Here is a 9463-nt window from a genome sequence, read left to right as displayed (position 1 = left end):
ACTAGTTTTCAATTTAAAAAAATGGTCAAGCCTGATAAATCACTAGTGTGTTAACTTCAGCTGCTGGATTAGTGTCTTGGAAGTGATGCACTGAGACACAATTGGGATAGTAGTATGAAGAGTAGCAAGCACTGCTACAGGAAGGCAAGCAAGTCTGTGGTCTAGTGATCTCTTCAGAAAAGACTGATGCTTCCAGAGGCCAGCAAGTTTTCCACGTGCCAGTGGAACAAATACATGCTGTAGCAGACAGGCTGTGTTAGTTCAGCTTTGTTGGCAGCTTAAGCTGTTCTGTCTGCTCCCGTGTTAAAACCTGGAGTGCTCACATAGCCTCTGCCAGCCCCACAAAGCAACAGGACAACAGTTTTCTGAATGCAGTCTTGGGTTTCGCCATTGTCATCCCACCTGAGGCTCAGACTGACTTATTCTAAAGCTAAAAGTAGTCTAATGGTTTTTGGTCAGAATTTGCTAATGCTTGGGCATTTACTTTTGAGGTCAGTCCCATCTGGTGGTAAATGGAGCTAAATCCAGCTGGCGACCAGTCACAAGTGGTGTTCCCCAGGGGTAGGTGCTGGGGCCTGTTCTCTTCATTACCTTTACTGATGACCTGGATGAGGGCATTGAGTGAACCCTCAGTAATTTTGCAGATAACACCAAGTTGGCTGAAGTGTTGACCTGCCTGGGTGTAGCGAGGCCCTACAGAGGGATCTGGAGAGGCTGAACAGCTGGGCTGAAGCCAATGGGATGAGGTTCAACAAGACCAAGTGCCGGGTCCTGCACTTTGGCCACAACAACCCCAGGCAGTGCTACAGGCTTGGGGCAGAGTGGCTGGGAGGCTGTGTAGAGGAAATGTCCTGGGGGTGTTGACTGATGATCAGCTGAACACGAGCCAGCAGTGTGCCCAGGTGGCCAAGGAGGCCAGTGTCATCCTGGCTTGCATCAGAAACAGCGTTGCCAGCAGGAACAGGGAGCTAATTTGTCCCCCTGTACTCAGCACTGGTGAGGCCGCACCTTGAGCAATACGTTCACTTTTGGGCCCCTCACTGCAAGAAAGACATTGAGGTGCTGCAGTGTTCAAAGAAGGGTTACGGAGCTGGTTAGGGGGTCTGGAGCACAGGGCTTATAAGGAACTGCTGAGGGAACTGGGATTGTTCAGTCTGGAGAAGAGTAGGCTCAGGGGAGACCTTATTGCTCTCTCTAACTACCTGAAAGGACATTGTATGTAGTGAGCTGGGGGTTGGCCTCTTCTCTCATGTGGCTCGTGATAGGACCAGAGGGAATGGATTCAAGCTGAGCCAGGGCAGGTTCAGGCTGGATGTTAGGAAATACTACTACTCTGAAAGAGTGATCAGGCACCGGAATGGGCTGCCCAGGGAGGTGGTGGAGTCACCGACCCTGGAGGTGTTCAGGGAACGTTTGGACATTGTGTTGAGGGATGTGGTTTAGTGAGAACTGTTGGTGATGGGTGGATGGTTGGACTGGGTGATCCTGTGGGTCTTTCCCAACCTTGGTGATTCTGTGATCTTGTTAATGTTGCTGAAATGCCTTTATGGCTGTAGATAAATACATTTTGCAGGATCAAAGGAAAGCTGCTTGCTCTGTGCATTTTCTTAGGATCATCAGCATTACTGAGTGAAATACACACTTTTAAGGGACTTGATCTATTGGTGAATGAAGTCTGTTTATAATTTCAAACAAATACATTTTTACCCATCTCTCTGAAGTACTGAATGAAAAGTTGATCTATCCTTGGATTTTTTTGAATACTAGCAGAGTATTAGCTCAAACTATTTTTTTTACAAAGTCACAATATGAGCAATATATTTAAGTATTATTATAGATGTACTTTTTTAAGCTGTTCAAATGAAAAATTTTAATTAAAACTGTAAAGGATATCTGTTCCATGCCACAATCTTTTGATGAATGAATGGTGTCAGGTTATTAATGAGGAATGAGTTCTCTCTTTTCTAATTCCAGGATTTTAAAAAGTAAGTTTTCCAGGGCTGTATGCAATCCATATCTGTCTTGTGGGAGTCAATAAAATACTGCTTGGCTTCCTTCACTTGTTTGTTCCTTTTTGTGTAGTTAACTTGTGAAAAGTTGTGAGGGAAGTCCTCAGTCCCTTCAAGGATGTGACTTGTCACACTGCCTCAGCCTCTGCTTTGTCCCTGGCTGTTTCACTCAGTGCCTTGTGCCAGGTGGACCTGTGATTCCTGATGCTCCTGTATTCTTCATGAGTCACGACCACTGAGCATGCCTGGATGTAATTTCAAGCAATGGTGAAAGATAAGACAATTCACTTTCCAGCAGCTGCTGAATTTTGTGGCTGTCCTTTCCGTTCAGAGCTGTTGGTTTCCTGAGCATTTTGGAAGGCTGATGTTATCTCTCTGTGAAAAGCCTCATTGTGCTGCGTGGGTCTGGTGCATGGGAGCTGGCCTGAGCAATGGACTGCACTCCACTCTGTCAGCTCCTTTGGTTCTCGTTATGTTTTTTCTCCTCATTTTTGTGTGAATGTTTTTGCCTCAGGATCTTCAAAGGATTTAAATAAAGAGTAACAACTTTAATGCCAAGGAATACTCAGAATCTAATTTAAGGTGTTTTTCTCCACGTGACAGTCTAGCTATAATAAAGTTTGTCAGTAAAATAGGACATCTTTTCATTTAGAAGTTTGATATGTATTTATTCTACTGGATCACTAAAGAAATTTGAGCAGCTCAGTTTCCTTTCTGTTCCTTGCTGCTCTCTGCTGGAGAGCCCTCTGGAACACAGGAAGCAAGGGCCAAATGAATTAGCTGCTCAGCAGCAGGTCTTTCCCAGCCACCACTTTTCCTGGAGAAGTCCTAGCCCAGCTGGTTCCCTATAGATCTGATGGCTTCAGGATGCACTGGTTTTGAACGGTCCAGAGTTTTTCCAAATTGAGCACCAGGGAAGAAGGCTGAAAGAGTCTCTGTGGCAGACAGGTTGGACACCATGGCTGCATGATACATGGCATTTTTAGGCAGGTGGTCTGATCCCCCAGACACCCAAATGGATAAAAATAAAGACCTGGTTTTCCTGGAAATATCTGTTAGATGAAATGCCTTTGTGGCTGTAGATTAATCTGTTGGTTGGTTGATCTGTGTACAATTGCAAAAATGTACAGGTGTTGCAGTGTTAACAAGAAATGAGCACATGAAATCTTGATATTTAAAGATAATCTGCACTCTGGTACTATTGTGTTGCTGCAGTTTGTATTGCTTTTTTTTATCTTGTGGGGTTTTAAAGCTTTTAGTAAACTTAGAGGGGTGGGAGTGTTTGTTCTTGAAATAGAGCTATGTCTCTGATGCCCAAGTATGGCACTTTGGAAAAGGAAATTTTTCAGTATCTGAGTCACATGCAAGCTAAATAGGACCATAAGTAGGCTAATGTTGGATATGGGTCCCAATGATCCTTCTTTATGAGATATATCAAGAGGATATGAGCAAATGTTTAATGACTCTGAAATCCCTTTTTGGAATTTAATTGAGAAATTTCTACTGATAATCAATAAAGGGTTTGTTTTTTTTTTTTCTAATAGTAATACAAAAGCAATAATTCTTAGACTAGAAATGTGCTGTTCATAGGGTTGTGAAATAAAAATGCTAAAATAAGCTTATCTGGAATTATAAGTTCAGTAGTGCCATGCTTAACAAAGTTGAAGCTCTAAGTAATTTTTTAATTATTTTTTAAAGAAAATAAGGGTTATTTAAAAAAAAGCGAACTCACGGAAACACAGAAAAAAAAATCCAGATACCTTTCTTATTTTGTTGGGATTCCCATGCTAAGCATTAACTTTTGGCAGCTGGCTTTCCTGTAATTGCTTCCCAGAGCTAGGCCTGTGTGCTTCTTAATAATATGGTGTTTGGGTGGTTGTGGGTGGTGATGTCGGGTGGTGGTGATGGCCTCAGGTCTGTTCAGCTTCACACATGAGTTAACACAGGCAGTTTTCACAGGTCATCCTTGCTCGCCAGCTCTCCCTGCACACTGGTACCATTCCTTTTGACCCCTTTGTTCACCCCTTTTTATCAACCTGATTATGATTTGCATAATGACCTATCCATCTTTTAGATGTGGCTACAAAAGAAACCCCATTATAAAGCCTTTTGCCAGCGTGATGTTTCTGACTTCTTTCAGTGTCATGGAGTCATTGATTGTGGCACTAGTCCAGGAGTTCATTCAAAACATGGTTGTTGGAAAGTGTCTAGAGATGTGTATGTGCTGGAGTTACCACTCCTATAGTTTGTAGTGTAGTGTCTTCTGAAAGTTTTGTACACCCTATCAGTACCTGAACTTGCCAGATCAGTGTATATCCTGCAGCATTTGGAGATGCTCAAATGGAAAATTGACTTCATATTTAACCTTAGAGCAACATGCAGGATTGCAGTGGGGTATAGTAATGCCTTCACTCTGCCCAAATTGAGTGCTTAGTTCAGGTCAGAACTGACTGCTGGACAGAGAACCTCCACGATATTAAAGAACACATTTGCTCCATATGTGGTCCTGGCAAAACATCAAATCATCTTTGAGAACACTACCTGACAAGTCCATGTGTTGTCAAATTGGACTACACGTGCTTTTGAAGAATTAAATTCTTCAAAAGCACAGCAAGTATTGAAAATGCCATTGCAAAACCAGTTAGTGCTTGATATGTTACTTAAGGAACAGGGTGTATGTGGCATGTTAAATCTAACTGGAGGGTGATGTTGTATATTACTATTCATAATGCCTTCATAGGAGAAGTTTGAAGACAGAAGAGCTCACACAGCAAACATCTGAGTTGTTCCTCCCTCTGCTGATGCAAGTTGATTTGTTTGGCAATAGGGATTAGTACATTAGTTTAAGAACCAAAATATTAGTTTAGCAAAAGGAATCTATGAGTGATAGTCTAAAACTTTCCATTTCAGCTTAAGTGGGTTAACAGTCTTGTTTTCCTCAGTAATTTTGCTGAGGGGACATAATACTTCCATTTTTTGCCTTAAAAGGTGCAAGGACGTTTTCCTCAGGTTCCACACACACTGTTGTTAAAAAGTGGCTCACTATGTCCTAATAAACCATGGAAGTCTTCCAAACTGGGGAAGTGGGTCACAGGTCTCAGAGATGAAGCTGATGGTGGAAACTGGGTGTGGGGGGGAAATGACTGGCAAGATCAGACTAACTGTGTTAATTGGACCTCTTTATTTGTGGGTGTAGCTGTTGTTAAATGTATGGTTACTCGGATGTTTCCTTCTGTCTCTTCTCACTCTCCCTTCTATCTGTCATATTTGTGTCACCTCTCTTGAAGAACGTTTCACTACTTGATTTGAGTCACGGGGTGGTGTCTGAGTGTCTCAAGTCAACATGAGGCCATCAACATTACTTTGTGGACTGCTGTACATTTAAAAGCATTTCTTTGGAGTCGTTTGCCTTGGAATGGAAGGGTGCAGGAGTGTTTATTGGCCGAGGACGTGGCCGGGGAACAAATGAAAGCAGCTTGATACGGGAGACTGGGCGATGAAACCACTGTACCCTGTGAAGGCAAGATGCAAGCTGGCATCTCCCTGCTTCCTCTTACCTGCTGACTTAGATTTGCAAGGCCTGGAAGATGGGAACAAAGGAGTTCCTGCTGAGATCCTGATACCAGAAGCTCAGACTATGACTTAACTTTGAACTATGAATAAGTACTGTTGTTTTTAGTCATCAGCTGAACAGCACAACCTCCAACTGACACCATGACATTGCTGATTGAGGAGTGGTGAACTGCTTTGCTTTGCTGAGTTTGTAATCTCTTTGTCTGTCTCTCTTTCCCCATTTTTTATATTTTCTCTTTATCTTATTGTTATTATTATTATTTTCTTTGTAGTAGCAGCCACTGCTTCATAATCTTATCTGTAAGATTTAGTAGTCATTATTAGGAAATTAGCCAAGTAGGCTTCCTCCAAGTAGGGTTCTAGTTGTTGTTAAGAAAGCTCTCAATAAATGGCTGTGTATTGCTCCTCTGAGTCTCAGGTGACTCCATCACAGTAACATCTCCTGATAACCAGGGGAGGCATGACTCAGGAGACAGGAAAAGGTTCACCTCCCTCAAAACCTGCTGTGTGGGACAGACAAGGACTCTGGGCTTACACATGGCTGAGACCTTTCATTTCCAGGTATATTATTTGCCTGGCATGAGGGGTGGTCATTATTAAAGCTAACAAGTAAATCTTAACAGAGGAGTTTTTCCTGGAGTAACATTTAGAAAATAATCTTATGATAATTGACAATGTATTTCTAAAGTATGTTATTTCTCTATCTAAATTAATTTTCTTATAGCAAACCATCTATGTGGTCAAGTTGCCTTCACCTGGAGATGTAAAAAGCGTTTCAGTGCCAGCACAGTGAGCTGAAAATGAGAAGGAAGTATTGTGTGTTCAAGGGGACTTTTGCTTTCTGTGATGATGCTGGAGGTGTTGGCCTGGTGCTGTTCTGTCTCACAGAACATCCTGAGCAATGCTCTTTGTTGCAATGTCTACAAGCCCTCTTGCTATTTAAGGTGGGGTTGATATTGATCAGTAATTTTCTGGAGGTAGTGTTGTCTGCTACATCTTAAGTTCTAGAAAACAGTATTCTCTAACTCCCTTCCTAAGTGGGTTGCTGGGGGGTGTCAAACATCTGTTTCTCTTTTAATTGCAAAATAATCAGCATGTTGCAGAACAAAATGCATGTTAATCTGGAAGTTATTTTTTTAAATATTGGCTCCAGTTAAGTTTGCATGCAGTTTAGTAACAGCTCAAGTATGCAGTTTGTCACGTTTACGTGGCAGGAGACACACAGTGTTGGTTCAGAATGATGTCTCTTAATTCAGCTTTCAGTGAGCAAATTCTGGGTGTTCTAGCTTGTGTTGGCGACCTAAAGGCCCCTGATAGAAGGATGACCCTGGGATGGAACAAAGCGTTCTGGCAATTCTAAGGGAACTGATATTTGTGGCTGAAGTTGCAAATACCTTGTTTTGTGGAGAGAGCTGACCTTGGTAGTTTATCTTGTTTTTGCAAAGATTTCATTTACAAGCAGGTGTTCCACTTGGGCTCTGTATCACGTGTTGGCCACGTGGGTACAGTGTGCAAGTGGAACAAACCCTGCAGCCCCTGGGAAGAACCAAAACAGGAGAGAGGCTGTGGTAGGGTGAGAGGAAAAGTGCACTTGGAAGCAGGAGACGCTCTGCTGTCCATGCCTTTCATATCAACTGACAGCATGTTCCTTCTCTCTCCTTTTTGGTGGTTTGCTGTCTCTCAAGGGTCAGTAAAAGTGCACAAGCTTAGAGAGATTCCACTTCCCACTTACGAGGATCATCTAAAAATGGATGCCTGCATATGTATGAGAGTGTGTATGATGAATAAACCCTCCGTGCTGCTCTGAGTGCATAGTTTGTCTCTGCTCCTGAGACATCCTGTCTCTCAGATTCGAATGTACCCTGAAATACTCCTGCAGCACCTCACTTTCCTTTGCTCCCACAGCACTGCAGATTACCTAACCTTGGCTTTAGTAGCACCTTATGTTACCTTACCTTCCTTTGCTCCCACAGCACCTTACCTTACCTTACAGATGAGGTTTTTGTGTGAGTGCACGTGGTTGTGTGCAAGGATGGAGTTGCACGCGCGTTCACCTGTACGTTGGTGTGCAGAGGTGATGGGGTTGCACTTGTGTGTGCCCGAGGATGTTGTGGTACCACTGTGTATGCACATCAGGAGTGCAAGGAAGGGGTTGCACACGTGGGCACAGAGCTGTACAAAGGGCTAGGGGCATGTGTGTGTGAGCACATGGAGGTGTTTGCACATGGGCATATTAGGTCTGCACATGGGTTTGTGCAAGGGCAGGTTTGCACAGGTGCAGGCATGCAAATGGATGTGTGCAAGGAAATCTTTGCACACAGGTATGCAAAAGGGTTGAGTTGCATGAGCCATGCATGTGCATGGCTGCATTTGCACGTGGGAGTGCAAAGGGGCAGTGATGCTTGTGCAAGTGAGTGTGCACACACTTGTGTGAACGGGTGCAGAAGCAAAAGGGCATGCATGCACATGGGTGTGTGCCAAGAGGTGTTTGCACATGGGTGTGCAAAAGGGGCACAAGCTACACTGTGCAAATGACAGCCTAAAACAACACCATATGATAAACTATTCCTGTGTGCCAAGACACTTTTTCCAGTTCTCAGAAGACCAGGTATATCTCTCAGCCACACGTTCCTCTTTCCCTCCCCAAGGACACACAGCTTAACAACTACAGCAAGCGGCCTGGGAAGGAATTCAGGACTTGGATGTAATCTAGGAGTGTCACTGGCATACAATGAGAAGAAATGCTGCACAGCACTGTTGGGAGTAGGGTTTAGAAAAATCCAAATTGAAATGACAAAGTCAGATTGAGACAGACTGTTTCAGAGTATGGTTTATACTGAATGTTCAACAAGGATCAGGACATTCCCAGACAGGTTACTGTTCTCTGATCTTCAGAGACTCTTTCAAGACAAGCCAGTCTATAATTCTTTGACCTTCAAGGAAAACTCCAGAATAAGACAGTCTATTTTCCTGTGATCTTCAAGGAACCTTCAAAATTAGCCAGACTTTCTGTGATCTTCAAGGACCCTCCCAACACCAGCCAGTCCATGTGTCTGTCTGCTGTCTGTCTGTGCTGCTGTGTCTCTGCCGTGCTGACCATGTCTCTGGGGGTCTCACTGTGGCAGGAGTATCTCAGGACAGCTCTGGTCACACCCTGCAGACACAGACTGCAGACTGCTGCCTCTCTGCATACAGCACTGCTGCACTGATGCACTGATGGCATTTACTGTGGCTCAGTTTGTTCATCTGATGGTGCCAACTTGCAATGGCCCACAGACATCATGGCTTCAGCATGCAGTACAGTGCTTGATGAGATGTACCCAGCAGTGCTGTGCACCATTTCTTCTGGTTGAACACCAGTGACACTCCTGAGATAAATTCAACCCACGCACACAAGCATATGCACACTCACACATGCATGCCTCACCATCCCTTTGCAGCATGGCAGTCGTGTGGTGCACTGTCAGAGGTGCTGATGGGAGCATCTCACACAGCACTGGTCCTCCATATTCCCTACATCAGAAAGGAGCCCCACGTCTCTGAATCCCATCACTCCTACACCAACTGCTAACAGATCCCTTTTCACAACTCTAGTTCAAGTGCCGCTCACATTGCAAAGCCACCATGCAAACAGTGGGAAATGTGAGAAGGAAAGATGCCCCGTTCTGCTAATTCCTTCTTATCTCTTTAATATACACATTTGGATATGGCTTTAGTCCCATAATGAGATGTGGATTGCTGCGAGATTCCTCATTTGAACGCTGTGGGGTTAACCCAGAGCCACTGTCTGAGGGACAGTCCTCATGTTCTCTGGAGACTGGGAGATGTGTAAGGAGTGAAGAAAAGACTTTCACAGACAGCACAGGGGTCTCATCCCTGGG

The sequence above is a fragment of the Cyrtonyx montezumae genome, unplaced genomic scaffold (genome assembly GCF_038088225.1).
Source record: "Cyrtonyx montezumae isolate F1298 unplaced genomic scaffold, pur_monq_1.0 scaffold_7, whole genome shotgun sequence".
NCBI classification, from domain to species: Eukaryota; Metazoa; Chordata; class Aves; order Galliformes; family Odontophoridae; genus Cyrtonyx; species Cyrtonyx montezumae.
Note: the sequence above shows the minus strand (reverse complement) of the source record.